The sequence below is a fragment of the Ambystoma mexicanum genome, chromosome 13 (genome assembly GCF_040938575.1).
Source record: "Ambystoma mexicanum isolate Mex_15411 chromosome 13, UKY_AmexF1_1, whole genome shotgun sequence".
NCBI classification, from domain to species: domain Eukaryota; kingdom Metazoa; phylum Chordata; class Amphibia; order Caudata; family Ambystomatidae; genus Ambystoma; species Ambystoma mexicanum.
Window position 1 is genome coordinate 780,930,599 of NC_090938.1, and position 23,888 is coordinate 780,954,486.

The 23,888-nt window shown below is 45.8% G+C and overlaps 1 protein-coding gene across 1 annotated transcript in view; it reads left to right on the forward strand.

Annotated features, from left to right (window-relative positions):
• ABHD16A (abhydrolase domain containing 16A, phospholipase) overlaps nt 1-23,888 on the forward strand; it is a 307,026-nt gene that overhangs the window by 169,866 nt on the left and 113,272 nt on the right. The gene's annotated exons all lie outside the window — the stretch shown is intronic.

Genomic DNA, 23,888 nt, shown 5'->3' on the forward strand with positions numbered 1-23,888 from the left:
AGCTAGCCACTACAGGTCAGCAGGGCAATCACTAGTTTATGCAGGCCATTTCCAATCGCAGGTCAAGCTCACACAGCTGATTGCCCTCTGACTGACAGGCCTGCTGATCTATAAAAGGGGAATGCAACAATGGGAAACATGGTAGTTAGGTGTTGGTGTCCGGAAGAGTAAGTGCCTATTGGAGCATGGAGATGCAATGAAGAGAGAAGAGACGGTGGAGAAAATGAGTAGGAGAGGGAAGAGCGCAGGGGTTGAAAAGTGAGCGACAGAGGGAGGCAGTATCTGGAAATGGAGGAAGTTTGGTAGAGGAGGTAGAGACAAATGTCTAAAAGGAGACGTGGATGTCATAAATCCGAATTCCTCTTTTGGGGATTCAAGGACCACATTTTGGGGTCCCTCAACGTTTTGCACAACCTCACCTTCTATTTTGGTTTGACTTTTTTTGGGTGGCCAGCGAGACTTCTCCTAAAGTCCCCCTGCCATTACGTGCTTTTATTACTTAAGGAATGTGGTATTGGGTCGCCCCTAAAGTGCCCAGTACCAGGCTCCCCTTTTCGGCCCTTGAGTGATAAAATCACTATACACAGGTTTTAGGGAATAGGTTGGTGGCAGCTGTACTTTAGCTTTGGCTTCACCAGGGGTGCCATTTTGTGTTTCAAGGCTTCAATCAGAGCAGCATCCTCCATATTGGACCAAACTGGTTTAGGCCAGTATACATCCCTAGACTTTCCCTCTCCCTTCCTCTGGGGTGGCTGAGGCTGGGTGTCTATCCTGCTGACCAACCAGTATGATTGGTAATCTAACCGATTGCTCTCAGGCTCTTTTAGGGATTGGTTGGCTGGTCTTTGGCCAGTCCCATTGTGCAAGGGTATTTAGGCTTTGTCCTGCCTCTGCTTCTCTCTGTTCCTTTCTTGTGATTTTGTCTGCCGACTTGCTGAAGGGTTTTTCCTGATCATTCCCCAGTTTTTACTATTTGTAAAGCCCTCCATTTGCAATACTTGCCAAATGCAGTTGCTTGAGCATATTCCAGTTTGGGTTGTTTGCCATTAGAGGTCCCTTCCAGGTTCCTTGAAGACCCCGCCCCCTCCCTCCACATCTGCTGGATTGAGCCCTCCACTTTGGAATCGATTTCTGGGCCGTTTACCGCTGCGTCCTGCTGTTTACCGTCATGATCCTCTGCTTAGGAATGGATCGCTGCTAGTGTCCAGATGGGTGCTGTGATGTCATCCTTTAGGATGTTAAAGGGTGTCAACAACCGTTGTTCCCATCCTTGGGGGACCATGTGCTGCAGCCTTCCTTTATTCATTGAGCTACTGGGAGCCGTTTTGATGGGTCCGAACATCCTTCTGGGGTCCTCCTGGCCCAAATGTCTGTTGCAGGCTTGAGGGTTGAAGTCTTGGGAAGAGCCTTTCTTTGCTTTCTGGGTCGCTGGGTTTGTCGTTGGGCCAGGGTGCAGGTCCCTGGCAGCGGAATCCTGAAAACCGCACCACTGGAAAAGAGCAGTTTACCGAGTCTTTTTCATATTTAGATGGAGAGGCAGCATGACGAATGACTGGAAGTGGTGTAAGGGAAATGGGCATTCTATAAGAGACAAAGAGTAGATGCCACCTCTCGCCCCACATACTCCCTATTGTAATGGACTGAAACCCGGTGTAGGCCAAAGTCCACGAGCGCCGAAAAGGAGGTTCTTTCTTCGATGCAAGTAGTGGAGCCGTCCGTCGAGCATCTTTGAGCGTTGTTGGAAAGCGAGAGGTGAACAAACAGATGGAACAGCAGATATAATATTAAACTTATTAATAATAATGGCGTATAGCCAGGAATCTCCGCAACATGCGACAGACTACGATGGCAAAAAAAAATGATCTGAGGTACCTTGACGCGTGAAGGACCATGGGTTCAGTAGATGTCACACCAGGGATAGTATTACAAACGCCCAGTCGACGTACCTTTTTTTTTTTTTTTCTAGTTCCGAAAACAAGTTATGCACTACTCCGACTACCACTAGATGTTGGCCTATGCATAGCATGTGATCTAAGCAGATCAACAAGCCTCAGAAATATATATATATGTTCTTTAATAAAGACATGCATATAAAATAAGTTCAAACAAGTACTTCAGTAATACGCAGCTTTTTAAAGATGCCTAGCATATTATAGAAACAGTAATGTTTATACAAGGACTCGTAACCAAAATGTCCATTTGTGGGCCAGAGGAGACCACCCAACATAAAATAACAGGGGTGGGGAGAACCAGGGAACCATAAAACCCAGGAAGCACGTAAGCCCCCCATGGGCCTGTATTGTACAGTGTCCTAAAAACACAAGCCAACCCTAGTGTATATGTGGAAGACTGTAAACCTGATGGCCTAATACATATAGTGAGGGTATGGGATAGTAAAGGAAACACCTTATTTTACTAGCAGGAAAACAATGTTAAACATCCCTAACAATAATCCACATTCATTGCCCCCCCCCCCCCCAGGACACAACATAAAATCTTGCCCAGGTTGGATCTTGCAACGCGTTCTTATGTGGCGCAAATAAGAACTGTGTTTGTAAACTGCAAATACTACAAAATGACAAGTTCGCATCACTACCTGGCTGCTGGTCGCATCCAGAATATGCTTTAAAATAAATACTCTAACCCACAAATGCCTGTTCCGATTCACTCCCTCTTATTTGAAAGAAAGCCTTACCGAATAAGCCTTGGGCAGAACTATACACTCTAGCCATACGTTTCCGCTTATATGCCCCAGAGTAAGAAGAGTAAGAGGGAATGGACGCTCATTTCCTGTGCCAGCACCGATTGCGTGAATCAGCTCATCCTTTGACCTACGGAAGGAGAAGAATCTCATAACCTTTTGTAAACGCTTCAAGACAGCACTGTTCAAATAAATTGATTAGCCCGAAGACTCTTCTGTTTCTTGTAGTCGAAAGTAGCCCTGGAAGGACACGCACACTGTATGAAAACACGGTCTTCCACAGGATCACAACAAAAAACATTGCAAGTCGTGCAGACTTTTTAAACCCAAAACTTTAAAGGATCACCGTACAATGCGCTGGGCCGCCCACACCATGCAGACTGTGGTGTCAATCGACATTGCAGGTGGATCTGACGAATAAGGCAGCTACGGCACATACAGTGATGCTGAGGAAGATCGGGGTACCCCGGATCATCAGGTGCTGGCTCCCGACTCAGTTAAGCAGGCCGGCAGTCCTGTAATGGAGACAACACCCGGCGGCAAAAGCACACATACCCATAAGCACACACAACCCGAGCCGTACATTGACCACTGTTGGAAAAACATGGCCAAGGGGTGTCGAGGGAGAAAGAAAGATCATAACGCCCACTGTCCTCTGGGTCCTCACGATCACAAGACGGAACTCCCAAACGGGTGCCGAGTAGGCCTGTTGTCGACACTGCTCCTAAAAGGCCCTTCTTTCACGCGGCGAAGAACGTACGCCGAAACACAAATCTTCAAGCCTGTCAAAGATGCAACAAGTAACACCAATAACATGCCCCCAAAACCCCTCTGAAGCATAACAAAATCAAAATATGCAAATATTTGAACACCCGAAACACAAGAAAAACCTACACCACCTCAGGACACTTTGACAGGGGCTTTACACCACAAAAACAGGCTTTGCTCCCAGAACACTCTCCCTCAAGGCCAGACCCCTTTCCAAGATCCACTGAGTGGACCACTGAAATGTTTGAGAAGGTAATGAAGACAATTTCTTGCTGTCGATTTTTGTGGACGGGCATCCAGAACAGTTCATGCCTCCACAGGCTACTGAAACACCCCAGGTTACTGGGGAGGCAAGTGAGGACCACCTTACAAGGTACAGAGACCAGACGGCTCACAACCTAGCACTTCCACACACCGACCCATTGCTAGTCCCAGTCAGGACACATCAGATGACCTGCCTTTTTTTTTTTTTTTTGTAATTTTTTTTTTACCCTTGCCATCATTGTGATCGAATCTCCCAAGATGATCAATATAATCAGGATCAGTTCTACGATGACGATGATCCAGATATATTTATTCTCCATCCCCAGAAGACCCAGGATCAGCCTTTTGCTGACTGCCCTATTGAAAACCAACTACAAAACAATGAACTCATTAAAGCTGGCAAGCACTTGATACGCAGGAGACACAACAAGATACAGACTTTGTGGACGACATTCTAGGGGCAAACCAATCCGTAAACCAGCTTATTCACCTTCTCCAGTCTGTACAGAGACATTGTTTTTAACTTGCCCTTTGAATGAATTAACAATATAATAATGTTTTTGAACATATGTTGGGTTTTACAGTGCCTGGTTGAATACTCCATGCGCATTGTGTTCCCCTTGATCTGGTGGAATCAAACGAGTGGCACATTTCCGACACCCTAGTAATTACCAAACCTTTTAAAGACGGGGAGCTCTTTTTCCGTCGGACACATTCAACCATCCCTCGTTACACTCACCCTGACAAGAAATTCAAGCATGCTCCAACTGACCCCTTTATATCAGGGGTCAGCTAAAACCTGACTCCTTGGTGGTAAATACCACAAGAAAGAGGGCAGGCACACCGCTAGCTTCTCCAGCGGCACTCCCAGGCAAGGAGAGTAAGAAAATCTATACTTCTGATGCTTGTTAATCTGCTTAGAATCATCTGCTGTGCATATAGTCCGATATCCAATGGTCACCGCAGAGTATTGCATCTCGTCTTTCAAGAAAATCTGGACGCATGCATAAGGCACCCTGATAAAACGATGCGCATGGGGCGGAGCATAAAACTTTAAAATCATTAGGCCAGATAACAAACTATTTATTCAACGGGGGGTTAAACACCAGATGTTCCTTTTGCGTGCGAGGTTACCCACAATCTATGGGATATAATCAAGGTCAATCCTCTTCCTGGGGCAATGCACAGGATCAGTCCACCAGCTACCAACCTACCTTTCAAAGAGGATATAAAAGAACAAGAAGTGGGAGTAGAGCCTCCGCCACCAGAGGCTCCCCTGGTCCTAAACAATGATGCCCTGATACAGGTTCCCTCCCATGCAACTCCAGTCAGAGGGGATCACTTCCGATCAGTGCGTGTTATCCACAGTGGCAGGGGGTTACTGTATCGAAATTTCTACAAGAAAAAAAAAAAAAATCATCCAAGACACGGAAGATGTTGATTACATTCTTGTAGATTAAATAAAGTTCCTGCTCCAAAAAGGGGCAAAATCGAACTAGTGCCTGCAAACCAGGTAAACAAGGGTAACTATTCAACTTATTTCCAAAGAAGGACTTGACTATGCGCCCTGTACTAGATCTGCGTCCAGCAAACACATGTCAAGCCTCAAAGGTTTCACATGACCACGTTGCCGGAGGTGATCCTGCTGTTTAAAACAAGGGGATTTCATGGCAGCATTGGACATGAAAGATGCATACTTCCATATTTCAATGTTTCCAGCACACAGAAAATACCTGTGCTTCAAGATCGCAAACAATCACTACAAATTCAGCTCCCTCCCCAGCGGCATTTCATCAGCACCAAGGTTGATCACGAAGGTACTAGCAGTAGTAGCAGCACATCTACGCAGAGAATCAATCCCAGTGTACCCTTATCTCGACGAATAGCTCATACCAAGGGAAACACTGCAAATGTTCAAAAACACCCAAAGGGCAATCAACCTATTGTTCCAATTAGGGTTCTCCATCAACGAGAAATAAATCGTCTCATCCCCAGTCAAATACTATTTCTGGGAACGATTATAAAGACTGAAGAAGAGTTGGTTTTCCCCTGAAACGAGAGAGTAGAAAAAATATGCCATTTTAAGTACCTCACTACATGGGCGGTCGTCAGATAACCGTGCGCAAGGGAATGTGCCTGCTTGGAAGGATGGCTTCATGCATTCATCTTGTTCCACACGCGCGGCTGCTCATACACCTGATGGAAGAGTGGCTAGCGAAACAATGGTCTCAGGCAAGCGGTCAGTGGGACAATCTAGTGGTGGTTTCGCTAACCTTAGTACAAGCTCTACATTGGTGGGCAAAAGACTCACTTTAACTATGGGAGATCCCAGGGTGCCTTTGTTCATGCAGCAAGAGGGTTATCCCTGGGTAAATCACTTTAATATTCCAAGAAAACATCCTGGACTGCAAGTGTATAGTACAATTTTAGTTTCAATTCTCCCAGTTCTTTCACATGTTGTGTCCATTCAAATGTGTCTAATATTCATTTAATACTTTTTTACAATTCTGCATTTCAGATATCCGCCCAGCTTATGGTCGCCTTACGCGGAGCTCCTAGAGAGACATTGCTAAACAATTACTACGGACCTCGGTCCTTAATATATACTTATTGTTAAAAGATCCCTCCCCTCGACGTTAGCTGTGAAGCTGTTTCTCCGCCGAGCAAGTTTTCGACGGAGAAGAGACAGAGGAGATCCTTCGGCGCTGCCGAACACGTGGCCAGGCCTCGCCGGCCAACATACAGTAGGGAGAGTGGGGGTTTCGAACTTTTACCTTCTCGTCGAGAATGTCTTTCTTTCTCCCCTATCTTTCCCTTGGGGTTGTTATCACCAGTTTTTATTGCCTCAGCTATGGAGAGGACACCTTTTAAGTTTTGCCCACGCTGTAGGGGCAAATACACTTGGAAGGACAAACACAAGCTCTGTAATCGTTGCTTGCCCCTCGATCATAAAGAGGACAGCTGCGCGGCCTGTAAGCTCTTGAAACCAAGAACTCTTAAAGAACGGAAAGTTAAGAGGTGGGCGGACTACGCGATGTCGAAGTCAGTTTCCCCACCCGCCGCCGCTGTTACAGAAAGTGACGAGGAGGGTGATAACTCGACGTCCATTACGGAAGTCATTAACCCCCAGAAGGAGCGCTCCTCGACGTCCGTCCCCGGCCCCGACGGGCTCGGCTCACGCCCTGCTTATGGGGATGAACACCCCGGCGACAAGGACGCACACAGACCCCATAGGCCTAAGCACACAACCCACGGCTCTTCTTCGTCCAGGACGAAGGATCCACCAGCGCCGAAGGACGCAGGGCACTCCGGCGTCGACCTCAGACCGCAAGGGTCTCAAGCCCCACCCGCAAACGCAGCCGCGACCAGCGATTGGGCTTTTATCTAATATGGGCGCTACCTCAAAAACATCCGACGTAACGCTCCATAGAGCGGCCGTCGAAAAACAACGCGCAACGCAGGCAACGCCGACTCCAGAACCCTCAACTGACGAACTCGTCGTCGAGAGTCTGGCGAGAATTGTTTCCGAGGACAAACGTAAGCGGACGACGAAACAGACGTCGAATACCGCACCCAAGGATATAGAAACGCCGAAAAAGCACAAGAGTAGCCAGGAACTGCCCCGTCCATCTAAAGGCACTTCTGAACTACCGGAGGGCTTTTCTGAGAGCGACGGAAACCTTTCGTCGACGTTGTGGGAGCATTCGAAGCGTTTTGAAGGTGAAAACACTGATTTCCCCCCTCTAGACTATTCAGGGGTTCCCCATGAGACCCTGGAAAGACTCCATTCTTGTATGGAAAAGATGGAGAGGTTTTTGGGTAGCCAAAACCCACCCACACCCAAAAGACCAAGAGAATGGACCCAGGATGACCCTAGGTTCAAGATTCCTAGGCTGTTTCCCCCTTCTACAGATGCATATGACCTCACTGAAGAGGAGCAATACCTCCAGGAAGATGAGGAGTGTTTAGGTGGAGAGGAAGAACTTGAGGAGGAGAGGTTTGAGGAAGACCCTTACACTAGCGCAGGAGCTTTTGAAGAAGATACAGCTACCTCACAGCCCTGGCACTCCCCATCAGTGCAGCCTTGGCAATCCCCATCAGTGCACTCAGACCCTGATGTCTTTCATCCTTCTCCTCCCAAGGACTCACCTATTGGGAACACCTCCCCCATAGATGACCAGCCTTCACTTAATGCACTATTGCACAAGGCAGCAGCGCATTTTGAAATAGACACAGGGGAGACCCTTCCGGACATAGACTTTGTAGAAAAGGTTATTAAAGAAAAAGCCCCGGTCAGCCAGTCCATTCCGCTCCTGGCTTCTATAAAGAGAAGAATAACTCCTTCCCTTTCCAATCCGGCCTTAGTCAGAGGGGTCAACCCTCGGATAGAAAAGCTCTTCAGCCCTTCGTCTTCTGACCCTTTGTACATCAGGGGACATTCTATTCCGGACTCTCTGGTAGTGACTAACACAAGAAAGAGAGCGGGGGGTACCACTATCTACTAGTGAGGCACCACCTGACAAAGAGGGCAAGAAGCTCTATGCACTTGGGAAGAGAATCACGACATCCGCCGCCTTCTCAACCAGGATCGCAAATAACAATTCCCTACTAGCTAGCTACGCAGATGCACAGTGGAGCAAGCTGCGCAGCGAAGCAGAGGACGCACCAGAACCCCTGCGTTCACGCCTGTTGGCTACTATATCAGAGGGAACTCTTGTAAACCAGGGCATCGTAAAGAACTCCTTAGATGCCGCAGAGACAGCTGGCCGCTCCCTGGTTCAGGGAATACTTCTCAAACGCCATGTCTGGCTGCGCAATTCGGGATTTAAGCCAGAAACCCAGGCTTCCCTAATAAATAAGCCCATAGAGCAAACACATCTGTTTGGGAAAGCAGTTGATGAGGCCCTAGAACATGCGAAGAAGGAGTTTGATACCATCAAGACTCTTGACCAAATTTCTAGGCCACCTAACAGACGCAGCTATGGCAATAGACGCTCCTTTCGTGGCCAACGCCAGCAGCAAAGCTAACAACAATTTTACTCTGCTACCAACTGGCCCTCTAACCAAAGCACCCAGTTCAGTCAAAGAGGCCAATGTCGTGGCAAAGGAAGAGGGCGCGGCTCCAGTCCAAAAGGCCCCACGCCCAATACCAACAAATGACCCAAAGATTCGGGTCCCCTCCCATGCATCACCGGTCGGGGGCCGGCTAACATCGTTCATTTCAGCATGGGAGGGAATAACGTCAGACCGCTGGGTATTATCCACCATAGCCCACGGATACTGCATCGAATTCAACGGTTCCCCGAAATACAGACCCCCACGGAACCGACGCATGACACCGGAACACCTCACTATTCTTCTTCAAGAAGTAGAAGAGCTACTGAAAAAAGAAGCTATAGAGGCTGTCCCCCTATCTCAGGTAACGGAAGGTATTTATTCACTGTACTTCCTTGTACCCAAAAAGGACTTAACCATGCGCCCTGTATTAGATCTGCGCCCAGCGAACAACTTTGTCAAACCCCAAAAGTTTCGTATGGTGACCTTGCAGGAAGTAATCCCACTGTTATCACAGGGGGATTACATGACAACACTAGACATGAAAGATGCATACTTTCATATTTTAATGTTGCCAGCGCACAGAAAATACCTCAGGTTCAAGATAGAGAACAAACACTATCAGTTCAGAGTACTACCCTTCGGGATAGCATCTGCACCAAGGGTATTTACGAAAGTACTGGCAGTGGCAGCGGCCCACTTGCGAAGATTATCCATCCCGGTTTACCTGTACCTCGACGACTGGCTCATAACAGGGGATTCTTACGAAACATGCTTCTCCAATACCCAAAGGACCGTAGACCTTTTGTCCCAACTGGGCTTCTCCATCAATGAAAAGAAGTCCAGCTTAGACCCCAGCCAAATCAAACAATTCCTAGGGGCTCTAATTCGAACAAAGGACGGCCTCGTCTTCCCCTCCAACGAGAGGGTCCAAAACATGCTGTTTCAGATCCCCCAATATGTGGCAGGTCGAGAGGTGACGGTACGCAAAGCAATGCGCTTGCTAGGGATGATGGCTTCATGTATTTATTTGGTACCTCACGCGCGCCTGCGCATGTGCCCAATGCAAGAGTGGCTCTACAGCCAGTGGTGTCAGGCCAGCGGACAATGGGACGATCTGGTGGTGGTCTCGCAGGCCTTGGTTCTCTCGCTACGGTGGTGGACAAAGGAAAACCTGTTATTAGGGAAAACTTTTGCCACACCCGCAGTGGAAGCCACTCTAACCACAGACGCATCCCTTACAGGATGGGGGGGGCTCACCTATCCCATCAGACTGCTCACGGAGTGTGGACTCCGAGCTTAGCATCCAAGCATATAAACCTGCTGGAACTATTAGCAGTGTTCAAAGCACTGAAAGCCTTTCAGGAACACTTACAAGGAAAGACAGTGATGGTCCTCACAGACAGCACCACAGCCATGCACTATCTCAACAAGCAAGGGGGCACTCACTCTCCAGGACTGTCCAAGCTGTCCCAGAATATATGGAAGTGGGTTCTCAAACACAACATGTTCCTACTATCACAACATGTACCAGGGGAACTCAATCTGCTAGCAGACAAACTCAGCAGAGACTTCCCCCTACCCAAAGAGTACGAATGGCAATTACACGAAAACATCGTCTTAGACGTCTTCACGCAATGGGGTTTCCCGGAAATAGACCTGTTCGCAACCCTGGAGAACTCACAATGCCAAAGTTACGCCTCCAGGTACCCCCAGAACCAGTCCAAGGGGAACGGTCTGTTGATTCAATGGTCAGGGAAATTTGTTTACGCCTTTCCCCCGACTCCCCTCCTCAACAAAGTGGTGCACAAGATGCACCAAGAGCAGGTTACCATGATACTAGTAGCCCCAATGTGGGCCCGGCAGCCATGGTTCGCTCACTTGATGGAGATGTCCCTATCTCCCCCAATGAAACTTCCCTGCCCGTACAACATGCTGTCACAAGACAAGGGCAGGACACTGCATCCATGCCCTCAGACCATGAACTTAGCAGCCTGGCTCCTGAGATCATAGAATTTGGACATTTACATCTCCCTCAGAGATGTATGGACATCCTCAGGGAAGCCAGAAAACCTAATACTCGCCACTGCTATTCTAGCAAGTGGAAAAGATTTGTCATCTGGTGTAGAAGTAAGAACATCAACCCGGTTGACTGCTCTGCCACTAACATTATTCTGTACTTGACCCATTTACTGGATTCAGGTCTAGTGTTTAATTCCATTAAAGTCCACCTAGCGGCACTTTCTGCATATACCACTTCCCAACTTAAAGTGTCGTGGTGGAAGATACCAGTTATCAAGGCCTTTATGGAAGGGGTAAAGAGAATACACCCCCCAATAGCTAACCCAGCTCCCGGATGGGACTTAAACGTGGTACTTTCTAGACTCATAGGCACTCCTTTGCGAACCAATGCACAAGGCAACTCTTAAATACCTCACTCTTAAGACTGCTTTCCTAATAGCTATCACCTCCATTAGGAGAGTAAGTGAACTACAGGCTCTTTCTGTACTAGACCCCTTCATATCAGTTCACAAGGATAAGGTGGTTCTTCGCACACACCCAAGGTTTGCACCAAAATTCATCTCGAAATTTCATGTAAACCAATCTATAGAACTACCAACGTTCTTTCAAAACCCTTCCAGCTTGGGAGAAAAAAGTCTGCATACACTAGATGTACGCAGAGCTGTCATGTTCTACATGGAAAGAACCAGATCACTGAGAAAGACTAATCAGTTCTTTGTCTCGGTGGCAGCAGGAAGAGAAGGAGATGCAGTCTCTAAGTCCACTATATCTAGATGGATTGTACAATGCATCACTCTCTGTTACACTCTTGCTAAGAGAGAACTACCCTTCAAGCCAAGAGCACATTCCACTCGAGGCACTGGGGCTTCCATAGCATTCATTGCAAATGTTCCCCTTGAGTCCATCTGCAAAGCGGCTACCTGGAGTTCTGTGCACACCTTTACAAAACACTACTGTCTAGATGCACACTCTAGATCTGACTCCCAGGTGGGACAGGCAGTATTAAGACATCTTTTCTCTACTGTTCCTTCTCATAACCCACCGCCAACTCTGGGTACTGCTCGCTAGTCTATGCACAGCATGTGATTCTAAGCAGATTAACAAACATCAGAAGACAATGCATTACTTACCGTAAAAGCATTTCTGATGGTTGTATCTGCTTAGATTCACATGCGCCCGCCCTTCCTCCCCGCTCGGATGGAAGGAACATAGACATCCTCTACTATATTTCTCTCTTTTCTGTACTCACTCGCGTCTAGAAGGCTCCCTCAGGGCAGAAAAATACAAACAGAGGGACCTCGACGCGTGAGGGATTGTGGGTACAACGCACGTCACTATAGGGATAGTGTTACAGACACGCCTTGTCGACGTCCCCTTTTCGACTACGAAAAACAAAATGCAATACTCCGCAGTGACCACTGGATGTCGGACCTATGCACAGCATGTGAATCTAAGCAGATACAACCATCAGAAATGCTTTTACGGTAAGCAATGCATTGTCATATCTCTTAAAACCATTATACATTTAAAACTTCTTATAAAAACAATCTTGGCTGCAAAGTGCATTTTAAAGTGTCTACGTGATACAGTGCTTCCAATTCTCTTCACCCCTATTAGTGCAAATATTACAGTTAAATCACAGATCTTTTTTATACATCTGTTGTCTCTATAAAATGTTGCCCGACATGTTTCATTCCACTGTCTTCTTGTTTAAATCTAGGGACTTCTTCAGGGGCTTGGTATTTGCTTCTCCTGAGCTATGGCATCTGAACACTTCAATAGCCTATATCCACTATGTTTCTATATCATTAAGGCTACTTCTCTGTGCTACTTGGAGCCGCACATTCTTTTTAGTAGTGCTATTGCATGTTTGTACCATATTCTTGTAGGGTTCACCTACTGCAATCTTTTGTATTGTTTTGTTTTCTTCCTTAGTAGGACGAGACTTGTCTTTATTTACAACTAGGTTCGTGTTACATTTTTGTATCATCTGCATTACGGCATCGTCGTCTTCTTTGCTGTGCGCCTTTTTTGACTCTCTGTGGGTAAACGTATAAAAACAAACATTGTGTATTCATCATCCTATCTGTTTCTTATAACAATTAGCAGGTTGTTATTAAACTTCTGTTTCTTTGGTGCTTGTATTTAGTAGGTCTTGGTCATTCTTTACAGTCTGCTTGATTACTCAATCTGTGTAAGAAGTGAGATGTGCCTCATTTATATCTGCTTTACATATCACCATTCAACCTAACTTAGTCAGTTTTGTGTATTTTTATTCTAATTTGGCATACTCTTTCTTCTGGATGGTCTGTGGGGGGTTTATTGCGGTCTGTGTTGCTGAGCTGCATTCGCTGGAGGCAGGCTTCAGAGTTTGAATCCTCATTGTTCGCTTCGTTATTCAGATTTCCCTTGAATATCTATCTGGGACGAAATACTACGTTACTGTTACGCTCACCTGGTATCCACAGGGACGCCACCCAGCCGGGTTACTCGCTGGTATGCTTCTCAGTTTTGCCCAGGTGTGGTCTGCGGGGAAGGTTCTGCCTGAAAATACAGGAGGACTGAGTTCAAGACTGGCCTGAAAGGGGCCCCTAGGGGTCCCTAACGTCTATGGAAACAAGGCGAGTCACCACACACGATAGATACGCCAGACACGAGGTTGTATTCCCAAAGCTAGGGTTTATTGCAAAGCAAAAGTCTCAGTTGGCCAACTCGGTCTCATGCCCCGCGACGTGTATCTCTAGACCTTGAGGGACGCAAGAGAGTGAATTACGTACATCAGTTACATATATACAAAATGCATATCAAACAATCAGCTATGACATGTTTAACACCCCCCTTTTATTGGGTTTCTTTGAACTTGGTGTGATGATGGACATCTCCGACAACTATGACACCTTCAAACATCTATTCTAGTAACAATTTGCAATTTGTGAGTGCGAAGGCATCTTTCAGTTGTTGAATAGAACACAGCGCTTCTGTTCTTGGGAGCGAGCTACATACGGGGGGGGGGGATAGTTGCATTCCGGACCTTGCTATCTATTAGGTGCTATTTGTGTCCTGGGAGCCGACACGCTCTAGCGGGCTCAGCAAAGGGGGGGCCGTAAGAAAAGCATAATTCAAGCCTTTAGCTATATTATTCTAACATATTCTACCATATAACGAGACTGGCTGGCAGCTGCGAAATGATTTAATGCCCTGCAGCTCTGCTTCAAGGCTACATTTAAGAGGGAGCCGGGCATTCTTCCTGGTGCTGCCTACGTTTGTGTTCCAACGAACTCTTGTTATCCTCTCGGCCCTGCGGCCTTGTCCTTTTTACGTACAGACAACAATGTTTTACAGTCGAGCAGTATAAGCGGAAAATATACTGCAAAGCAATAGGAACAGAAAGCAATGAGCAATGGTTGGAAAACAAAATGGCGATTCTTGTTACATCAAAATGGCCGTTCATTGGCAAACTCGAAAACCTATATTCTGTCATATCGTGCATGAGACGGTTGGCCCACGGCCACCAAAATACGTTTGCGGTCACAAAGTAGAGGTATCCATTTTTCTAGACTGACAGGCCGACTGGGGTAAGTATCCTCCCTCCACCCCGCCTTCTTTGCAGGTGTGCGTTGTCTTTCGTGGGCGTGTGCGGTCCAGTTACTTCACTGACGCCGGCCCATTTGATATCGTTCAGGTAGGTCTTATTGCTGTTCTTTAATATTGTTGCTATCCTGCATGCCTCTCTTTGTTTAATAATGTCTTTTTTTCTCCCTTAGGTATGCAGAGCTTAGCGCGGCGAACTGGCTTGGTTGAGTCCTGCTGGTAAATGATGGTGCTTTAAGAGCGCTATGATGCGGTAAGTAAGCGCTATGCGCAGCACTGCGATGGCTTGCCTTTGCTAACCTGTTTTGTCTTCTTTCCTTGCAGGTCACAGTGTTGTTCAGCGCGTATGGAATTTCCGGAGTGGTGCCAGCCGAGAGGCTACCAGCCAGGTAAGCCTTTTGAGCAGTTCGTAATTTGCAATGTCTCTTCTGCTTTCTTAATGTTGCCTCTATCTTCCTCTTTCAGGTCTTGCAGTCCGGGAGGCGTGCAGATCCAAGGAAATCTGTTCTCAGGAGCTGTGAGTAACTAAAGATGAAGACTGCAGGTAAAATGCTGCTGCTAATGATGTTACTTTTGTCTCCATGCAGGTTCTGCTTCTCCGAGGTTCGGGGGTATAGCTGGACACTGAGCGTCACGTTGCAAGCTGCAAAGTAACACGAAGCGTGTTGTCTTGCTGGGGTGTGGTTTAAATAGCCCCAGCAAAATAGTCCAGATAAAGTAGTCCCTAGGCTACCACACCCAAAGCACTAGACCGCATAGCTTGGTTCCGAGGAACCAAGCTATGTGGATGCCTCCATGTTGGCTGACAACACAATAAAGTAGTTTGCAAGCACAACGTTTGTCATGGTGTATGAGCCTGGCCCAAGAGGGTTTTGGAAGAGGATGCCAGGCTCTAGAGGCCCGAGTCCTGACTCCACCTGTCCAATGGGTTTGCCAGAGGGGGTTTTGGGCGAGGGTCGTGACAGTTACTTCAAATATTCTAGTCAGCGCGGTTACAATCTTACGCTGACTATAGTCTGCACAGATTGAGTTTCACCTACTTGGTATTTCCTGTAGTTTCTGTAAAGTAAGTTTCGGGTTTGTTCTGCTTTTACTCATGCGGCCAATCTCCCATTCTGAGTGATATTCAGGAGCTTATTATTGTCCTACGTCCCTTTGTCACGTGTCCGGGGGAGGTACATTTGTATTTTGGTCTTCTAATTTAGATGCCATCTTTGGATGGTTTCCGTTTGCATTCGATATATAGATTATCACCAGGGTCCGTAGTTATATTACGTTCTGTGCTTGGCGCCACACAAGTCCCTCCATGTTTTTTTGCTTCTTGTCTTTAGAATCTTTTTTAATTCGATTCATGTCTTCAGGTAGTTAGGCGACTTATATTTTCATAATTCTGGTGCAGTTATGTCCTGGATATATTATAATATGGTGATTATACCACTTGGCTGGGCCACTTCTATTGCCTCCATTTCTGAGTTTATTCATGAATAGTTTATAGTCCCTCTTCTTTCTCCAGTCTGCTTTTGTTAGTGTCTAAAGTGGCATTGTCAAGTTAACTGTTAGTCGAAACGGGTGAGATTCTAGTGGCTCACATGCAATGTTGATGCGTCAATGCTCGTTAAGTTCTCCTGTTGGATACAGCGTCTTAGTCGAGTATTACATTTTAATCTAGTTCGCACCAGATGTGTAGATCTAAGTCTTCCTCGTCGCTATATTGTGTAATGGGAGCCTTTCTTTTCTAGTTTCTATGTGATGCCTTATAGTGTGGTATCGGCATCTCTTATCCTTAGTTTGTGTTGTAAGTTTTGTCTTTATAGTTTGATTTTATTCCATTCAATATTTTCGTTCAGCCCTATCTGATCACATTTGGTCAGGAAGATTAGTTCTTGCTCTTTCTTAAATAGGCAATCTTTATCAGCATCGGTGTCTTTACTTCTTGTTCTGTATAGCACTGTCTTTTTTAAAAAAATTTCACAGGCGTGTCCTGCTCTGAGGTAATGATCTACCATCAGTGCTTATTTTATTTCGAATGCAGCTCCTATGTTCACTAATCCGTGTTTTGATTTTTCTTATCGTTTGCCTATCTATAGTTTAGGGCACAGGCACCAGATGGCATATACTACCATTTCTTTGTTTCCACATTGTTTTCAAGCCTATATCGACCTCCTTGGTTTTTGAAGTAGTGGAGCAACTTTTGAATTGAAACTAAAATTGTACTATACACTACCAGTCCAGGTGGACAAAAGACAACATGTTAAAAGGGAAACCTTTTCGCGGCCCACCAGTACAAGCCACTCTCACCACAGACGCCTCACTCTAAGGATGGAGATCTCATTACCGTCACGGCGTGTGGACACAAACAGCAAGAAAATACATAAACTTATTACAATTGCTAGCAGTTCTCAAAGCCCTGTATGCATTTCTACAACATCTTGCAGGGCAAACAGTCCTAGTCGTCACAGACAGTACCACTGCCATATTCTTTCTAAACAAGCAGGGCGCAACACACTTGTCTGTCCAGGTTATCCCAAAAGATTTGGAAGTTCTCTGACATTTTCCTAGTGTCACAACATGTTCCAGGGGAACATCATTCACAAGCAGACACACTGAGCAGAAGTCTACATCTAGCCTCAGAACACGAGTGGAAAGGTCAAAGATATTTTAAGCAATATCTTAACCCAATGGAGGCATCCACCTCTTGACTTGTTTGCAACAACGCACAATGCCCAGACTTCGCATCCAGGTTTCAACGCCCTATGAATGAGTTGGACAGGGAAATTCGCTTATGCTTTTTCACCGACACCACTACTGAACAAAATAGTGCACAAGATGCACCAGGAACAAGTCACTCTAATTCTGATGGCTCCAGTGTGGATGCGATAACCATGATTTCCAAACCTGCTCAAACTAGCAATGTGCAAACCGATGAAGCTTCTGTGCCCATCCAACACAATGTCCCAGCACAAGGGGACGACATTCCATCCATACTCACACTATGAATTTAGCAGCATGACTCCTGAAGTCCTAGAGTTTGGGCATTTAAATCTTCCACAAAGGTGTATGGACATCCTTAAAGAAGCAAGAAGCCTAAAACAAGACATTGTTCCTTTATCAAGTGGAAAAGATATGTCATTTGGTGTAAGTCACGCAACATAAGTCCAATTGACAGTAGTCCATCACATATACTTCACTATATGCTCTTCCTGCTAGACTCGGGTTTAGCCTTTAATTCTATTAAAGTACACTTGGCAGATCTGTCTGCTTACACTACCTCTCAAAACCAATATCATGGTGGTACCAGCTATTAAAGCATTCATGGAAGGAGTGAAAAGACTATACCCTCCCATTTCAAACCCCCTCACCAGGCTGGGACCTTAATGTCCTCACAAAACACATAGGTCTACCCTTTGAACCTATGCACAAAGCCAGTCTGAAGCATTTAACTTACTAGACTGCTTTTCTAGTGGCCATCACTTCCATAAGACGAGTCGGTGAACTCCCAGTACAAGACCCTTTCATTATATACAAGGACAAGGTTGTTCTTAGAACATATCCTAGGTTTTTGCCAAAATTAATTTCAAAGTTCCATGTTAACCAATTTATTGAACTTCCTACTTTATTCCAAAATCCTTCAAGTTCAGCAGAAAAAAGCCTCCATACCCTAGATGTAAGTACAGCGGTCTTGTACTACATAAAACTAAATCATTAAGGAAAACGGATCAACTCTTTGTTTCCATTGCAGTTGTCAGAGAAGGAGATCATATTTCTAAAAATACTATCTCCAGATGGATAGTCAAATGCATCCAACTTTGCTACTCTCTGGGGGGGAAAAGGAATTCACTTTCACACTAAGAGCTTGCTCTACACGAGGCACAGCAGCTACTTTGGCATTTATTGCAAATGTTAATTTAGATGCAATTTACAATGTTGCTACCTGGAGTTCCATTCTTCCCTTTACTAAGCATTACTGACTAGATGTACACTCCAAAGCAGATCCACAGTTGGGACAAGCAGTATTAAAATATCTATTTTCTGCTGTACCTTCTCTCAACCCACCTCCTTCTCCAGGTACTGTTTGCTAATCTATGCATAGCATGTGATCTAAGCAGATCCACAAACCTCAGAAGGCATACATGACTCACCGTAATTGTATTTCTGATGCTTGCATCTGCTTAGATTCACATGCACCCTCCCTTCCTCCCCTCCTGGAGTTTGAAGGTGCATAGATATATTCTATCTTTACCTTTCTACATTATCTTTCTTGTTCTTATGCAAACACTTCATGCACCCTCATGTCAGAAACAAACTATCCGATTGACCTTGACGCGTGAAGGTCCATGGGTTCAGTAGACATCACACTAGGAATAGTATTACAAAACCGCCCAGTCGACATCCCTTTTCGAGTTTCAAAATGTCTTGCAATACTCTGCAACTACCACTAGATGTTGGTCTGTATTTACTAGTTATATTTTTGTGGGCTAATTGTACATTTGTTTCAGCCTACTACCCATACCTGTGAGTTGAGCATTGTCTCTCTGAACACAGTACCTACACTAAGGGAGTTTGGCTGCCCTTTCTTCTCAGGTGTTATTCTCCCTTTGACTTGGTGGGACCAATGAACTCCAAAGTAAGCCACCTGGACATTCTCTCTGAGCTGGTTGTATTTCCACAGAGTTGCTGCTGGAAACCGTAACCCCAGGGAGAGGAACACCAAATTGTGTGCGTTGCTTTTAAGCTGGCCAAGAGCTCCAGTAAGATCCTCCGGACTCCCAGGAAGTAGGACTGACTGAGCATGAGCCACCTCAACAGAGTGCTGGACCCCAGAATCAAGGAAAGTCCATCTCGACAGCCAGAAACTGTAGTGTTGCTATTTGTGGTAATCGCGTGGAGCTGAAACACCAAAGTGACACTTGTTTGAAGATTGCCGGTTTCAGTCGGTGACCATACCATTGCAGTGCAGGAGTCCCCAGAAGTCCTTCCTCTTGTCCCCACGACTGAGGCCCAGGAACACCAGGATCTGCAGAGCTGCACAGGAACTGAAGTCCTCTGCTGCCCTTTTTCTTCAACCTAAAGGTACTGTACAGTCTAAGAGAACTTACCTCTTGTGTCTCTGCACTTGTTCTCTGTTGGTGAGACTTGTTGTGGTTGCTCTGTAGAGTTGCTGTTATCTTCTTTACCTCACAAGCCTAAACAGCTTATGGCCCTACTTTGAATTCTTCATACTACAAAGACTTTTTTAAAACATTGCAAGACTTTTTACCTACCTCTGAGAAGTGCTTCAGTTTCATCTAGACTTTTGCTCAATTGACTTTGGCTTAGTCTGGCTCCCTGAATGACTCTACCTCCCTCTTTGAATGTGTTTGGTCTTCCTTCCAGGAAAGGGTTAACTAATTTTGCATTGGGGTTTACAAAAGTACCTACCTGCTTTGAGATATATTTGTGAGAGCTCTTGTTGTCTCATAATAACCTTTCCCTTTGACAACCTCTTAAACCTGATTCTAAATGAAACCGTGATATATTTAATATCCCCAGCACCCTGCCGAAGTCACCTGAGGGTGTAGGTAGTGTCTGTGGGCCATCCCCAAAAGGGTACTTAGAAATATTAAGAGTGTGTTTTGTTTTGAAGTATATTAGTGTGTTACTGTTATATTGATCCCTTCTGAAGAAGGCTGTTTCTAACTGACTGATGAATAATAATTATTTATTCAAGAAACCTTGTGTGTAAGTGTTTATTTGTATACTTGTCACTGTGAATCTCTGTGGAACTCCCCTACAGCTCACATTGGCCCCTCTTGAGATAAGCCTAGCTGCTCAACACGCTACCAACCTGTGTAGTACAAGCTTCTACCAAAGTTTGGGTTCCTATTGCCAGGAAGTCAGGGTTGTTGTAGTGCACCAAAAGGGTACTGCATACAATCTTGCCTAACAACGCCAAAGGAGATTGCCTTGTGGTGGACGAGGGAGAGGTACTATATCTGCCCAAACAGCGGTTGCTTTACCATCAGCCACTGCTCCAGCTGCCTCAAAACTGCTCTGAGGTCTTAATCCACAAGACACCTGTGGGAGGCAGACTTACTTGGCATCTGCAAGAATGGCGGGGCATTACTTCAGATGCTTGGCATTAGAAACTGTAACCCAAGGTTACTTTCTCCGATTCATAAAAATACCTCAATCATCCACCGGGCAACCACTCGCTCAAAACTCCAGATCTGTTCCTTGTGCAGGAAATGTTGAGCCTGCTAGAGAAAGGTGTAATAGAACCAGTACCTGCAACGGAATGGAACATAGGGTGGTATTGGCCATACTTTCCAGTCCCCATGAAGGACAGGGGATTGAGACCCATCTTGGACTTGCGATGATTGAGTTTCTCAGGACGGACAAGTTCAAGATGGTGACCCTTTCTCAGATCCTTCAGGCCCTCCAGCTTCAGGATTGGATGGTGTCATTGGACCTTCAGGATGCTTACTTTCATGTACCTATCCATCGCAAGCACAGAAGGTACCTGAGGGTTGGCGGTTCTCATTATCAGTTTCGAGTTCTGCCATTCTCCTGACCTTCGCCCCACGGGTTTTCACCAAGTTAATGGTGGTTGCGGCAGCAAGCTTCAAGAGGGGGGGGTTGACGTCTTCCCCCCACCTGGTCGATTGGCTGATCAGGGCCAATTCTCCCAAACAGGCCTTAGAAAATCTCAGTATCACCTGCCACTCTCTCCACAGACTGGGCTTCTCCCTCAATTACAAGAATTCCCACATGATACCATCTCAAAGACTCCAATTCATCAGAGCGGTCCTGGATGCATCCTTGAGGAAAGCCTCGCCACCTGAGGTTAGGGCTAAACACATTGTGCAGATGGTACCAAATTCCAAGTGCCCAAAGTCTTCTGGCCTTCGACTTTCTAGGGTTGCTCAACCTCAAGGCATCCGGCATTTTCCTGGTGCCAGAGGCTCTCCTCCAGAATGAGATCCCTCCAATGGTCTCTCATAACTCAGTGGTCTCAATTCTCAGGCAAGATATCTGACCTTCAGATTCCGAGCAGAGTCGTGCAGGATCTCCTGTGGTGGGCCTGCGAGGACAGCATTCTGAAGGGAGAACCTTTTTGGCAACCATGGACGGAGATAACGGTAGTGACGGATGCCTCACTCACGGAGTGGGGAGCCCACGCAAGCGATCTGACAATCGGCAGTCGTTGGTCTCCAGGGCACGGATATTTCTTCCTCGGATGAGGAGGGCCAGGAGTACGGCAGAAACGCTGATGGGGACAACAATGGCAGAAATGACGATGATGGCATGGCTCTAGTAGGCCTACCGCTCTATCTCCACCGAGAGATGTATCGCTGGACATCCTTTCAACCCTACATGCCCTGGTGTCGGAAATTCAGAAAAGGATGCTGATGACACCGACCCCAGCTCCGGCCCCCTACGCCACTGCATTTACCTCCGCACAAGCCCCACGTGCCTTCCCCTTACCCCCTCCACCCGAGGGACCCAGACACAGTGACAGACACAGTGACATCGACTAAGGACAACGACATCACCACAGCAGGCATTTTGCCACAGCTGAAGGCTTCTCCACCGGACAACGTGGGGTCGTTCCATGCCATGGTCACCAGAGCGTCCAAACTCTTCCAACTGATGCCAGAAGAGACCAAAAAGGAAGGTTTCCTCTACCAGAGGCCCAAAGTGCTTTGAAACGCTTGTTTAAGTGTATAGGCGCTATATAAATGACCAATAAATAAATAAATCAATTTCAGGTTCCTTAGACAGTCATTCAAAGTCTTGTCATCTTTGTGGCTTGCCATCTCGAAAGCATTTTCTGTGTTGACTGCTGTCACTGTGAATATATTAATGTAGGATCCATAGACACCAGTAGCTTGCTTAAAGAAATTAGGTGGAGCATAGCAGCTGCTCGGGTAATACCCCTACATCTTGGCGAGCTGCTACTGTCGTCATGATCTTTAAAATGTGGGTGGGGAGAATCTGGGCAATTGTTGCCTGATTTTGCTGCTGGACTACCTGGGGAAAAATCTTGGGCACAGTATAATTGCCCACCCAGAAACATAGATCCATCAACAAAACCTACTGAGCAATGAACGGGCAGGGTCCAGACAGCGACATGGCAGTACAATCAAGCAACCAGGCCTTTTCTCATTTTGCAAAAGTGTGTTCTTCTCAAATTTTGTTGTAACTTATTTATTTTTTATAGACCACAAAAAATCCTTTTGACTCTGTTTCATGAGCAAAGCTTTGGACCACTCTGAGGTTAAAGACAATTAATTGTAATGATTAATCGCCCTATTCTCAATACACTGCGTTAGTTTTGGCGCCCAGGGCGAGGAGAAAGTGTTTGGCGGGCCTGTGCTAGTTAGTCTTTTTATAGACTGACTTGTGAAGGATTTGATAGTTCTAAATGCTGATATGCCTAATCTCATTCTGCTATATGCTGATTGCACAAACCGAGCTATTGTTTTCTAGGCCATTGCAGACCTTTTTAAGGTTTCTGTGATAGGAATGTCCTAGTTATCAGCACTGATGTGACCACAATAATGAATGTTGGCTCAAGCAAGCAGGTGTTAAAAGTATTCTGTAAATAATTGCAGACTTGAAGTTACATTCTGTAATTGGCGAGTTATGAGGTCCATTGCTAATAGTAGATGGACTCAGCAGATGGTGTTCGGCTGTCTTTTTCCTATATGGTGTGCACGTTATACAGATTATATGGTATCCTGGGGAACAGTATTGAAATTGTACCAGGCTAAAACAGTATCAGTAACTTTGTATAGTGCCCAACTATGGGGCATGTGTGTAATGGGGACACTCGCTGTCATTATGAATGTGTTCTTACAATCTCTAGGTGCAGTCCCAAACTCTGCATCAACTCTCTTGGAACTGGCTGAATTAGGAATTAAGTTGCTAAAACCGGCAACCCTGAAGCCTGTTCTTCCTTGCATGTGTACTCTGGCCTGACCACAAAAGGACCCTTCTAGACAACAATTGGCAGAGCTTTCTAGCATGAAAAATGCAGCAAATCTGGATTGATTTAGGCACATTAAGTCATGTCTGTATTTCATGGGCTTACATGACTATTGGCTTAAATCTTCTAGCAAAGCTAGCAACTAAAATGTGGTAAATGATTCTTATTGGAATTCCTTGAATTAACTCAATTTGGATGGTCTCTTGTGGACCAGTTGAAATATTGATTATTTGTAAAAACCTCCCCAGGCTTTGAACAACTGGACCTGATGTGTGTGAATAATATGATATTTTATTTGTATCGCGCTCGTACACAAGTGTTTCAGAGCGCAAATGAACTTCCACCTTTTGTATTTAAAATTTCTACTGCAGATTTTACCTGTGTTGTATTGCCAGAGTAAATGGAAAAGAATTGAAAGTACTATATGACAATTCTGCACTGTTCTTCCCTTCTCCCCGTAGAGGTGCCACCCCCTTTTGAGGTTTTGGAGGTGAGCCCGTTAAGCAAAACCATCCGGAG